The following is a 2,234-nucleotide window of genomic DNA, read 5'->3' as shown; positions in this document are numbered from 1 at the left end:
AGGGGGGAAAGGAGAGAAGATAGACAGATAATGAATTAGAAAGGTAGGGTGAATGGATAGAAAGGTAGAGAGAGAGAGATTGGGAGAAAGAAAGAGAGATGTGATAGAAAGGAAGAAGAAAAGAAGTGGAAGCCATGTTAATTGTGGAAGGAGGAAGGAGGAGGAGGAGGAGGAGATGAAGTTTATTTCTTGTCTGTCTGTGTGTAGTTTGTTGGGGAGTTCCGCAATCAGAAGCAAGCTAAATAGAGAGAGAAGGAGTAATGAAAAGAGAGAGAGTGAGAGAGGTTTATAATGAGAGATGGATATAATTATGTGAGAGGATAAACGGAGCATTGAGGCTAACGAAGGGAGAGAGAGAAGGAGAGAGTTTATAAGAGAGCGAGAGGGGGAGAAGGAAGAGAGGACAGAGTGACATGGAGATAGAAAAACAGATAAACATATAAGAGGAGGAGTGGGAGAAAAGAGAGTAAAAGCAACAAGGACAGAGAAAGGTAGATAAATGTGTTAGAGGAGAAGTGCCAGCGAAAAAGAGAGAGGGTGAGAGGTACGGAAAATACATATTAAGAAAGGGGAGTAGTGAGGGGAATTTCTACAAACAGGAAAAAGATAGAGACAGAAGAGAGAGAGAGGGGGCAAAAGAAAGACTAGAACTGAATTAGCGAGAATGAGGGAGGGTGAGAGTTTTTATGAAATAATACCTCCATACATATAAAACTATATAAACACATACACATATGTATAGTATACGTCCACATAGACACGTCTAAAGAGAGGGAGAAGCTGACAAGGCGAGGGGGAGTGGGAGAGTTTGGTAGGGAGAAAAGCGGAGGAAACAGCAACAACAACAACAGCAACAACTACAAGCGTAGAGAAAACCACGAGAGGAGGGAAGCCAGTGAGATGGAGGTAAGTTCTAGCCGTCCTAACTCCCATGTTTTGCCTATAATGTTTATTTTCATGCAGCAAGGTGCTCCTAGGCTACACATCGTGTAAGATGGATGTGAGGGATTTCTGGTCTCTGAAAAAATCTTCTTTTTTTTACACACCGGAGTGCTTCATGGGGTTTTCTGCAACATAATAATCTAGAGATGGATGGATCGACTGACACACACACCGAAAATGCTTTTTCTACAACTCCTGCCGTCGCCTATATTCACATACAGACACACAGTTATACACACACACACACACATATATGTACACAATACATACACGCACACACATACGTATACATACGCACATATATGCTTCTATATTTGTATATATATATATATATATATATATATATATATGTATGTATGTGTGTGAGCTTGTGCATAATAATCTTCCTCTCTCCTCTGTGTATATATATATGTGTGTATGTACGTGTCTGTACAATGCATATGTTTGCATGAATATATATATTATACTTTATAATATATATATATATATATATATATATATATATATATGAGAGAGAGAGAGAGAGAGATAGTCTATATGCGTGTGTGTCTGTGCATATATATATATATATATATATATTCTGACAGCTATACAAATCATGTGTATTTATATATAAATGATTCGAGTATATGTACGTACATATATATATATATATATACAGATTGTATATGTGTGTGTGTAATTATAAATAAGTGTATGTGTGTATTATACTGATGCTAGCTACCACCACAAGCATCATCATGATGTCTTCATCGGCTACACCATCATCATTATCATATTAAGTGTATGTACACTCACCAACATCTACACGCTTCAGTGTGTGTGTTTGTCTGTATTATAAATGTGATGTAGCATGCATTCAGGGTAACTGTTGTAAATATAGAGGTACAAATACATACACACACACACACACACACACACACACATAAACATATATATATATATATATATATATATATATATATATTGCCACATACGTACGTACAGATATATAATACACACATACGTACGTACGTTTAAACATACATACTTATATACAGCTATATAACCATCACGACTAAGGCCAATCTATGTATGCATAATATACGCAGCGTAAACACTATATACACATATATCTGATTAGGTCTTTATATTATCATATTTCTACGCCCATATATATATATATATATATATATATATATAGTGTTGTATTAAACTTTCTGCACACAACGTAGGTGCTTCTATATGTAAGTCTACATATATTTATTAGTATATAAACACATGGACACACACACACACACACACACATATAT

The 2,234-nt window shown here is 35.8% G+C and overlaps 1 protein-coding gene across 1 annotated transcript in view; it reads left to right on the top strand.

Moving 5' to 3' along the window:
* Positions 1-669: 669 nt before the first annotated feature.
* Positions 670-2,234, top strand: part of LOC106870088 (zinc finger protein 454) — a 21,079-nt gene continuing 19,514 nt past the window's right edge. Inside the window, exon 1 of the mRNA XM_014916064.2 lies at positions 670-906. The gene's annotated coding sequence lies outside the window, so the exon portion shown is untranslated. The remainder of the gene's footprint in view (positions 907-2,234) is intronic.

This window comes from Octopus bimaculoides, chromosome 14 (genome assembly GCF_001194135.2).
Source record: "Octopus bimaculoides isolate UCB-OBI-ISO-001 chromosome 14, ASM119413v2, whole genome shotgun sequence".
NCBI classification, from domain to species: Eukaryota; Metazoa; Mollusca; class Cephalopoda; order Octopoda; family Octopodidae; genus Octopus; species Octopus bimaculoides.
The sequence above is the reverse complement of the archived record's forward strand: the minus strand, read 5'-3'. Positions and strand labels throughout refer to the sequence as shown.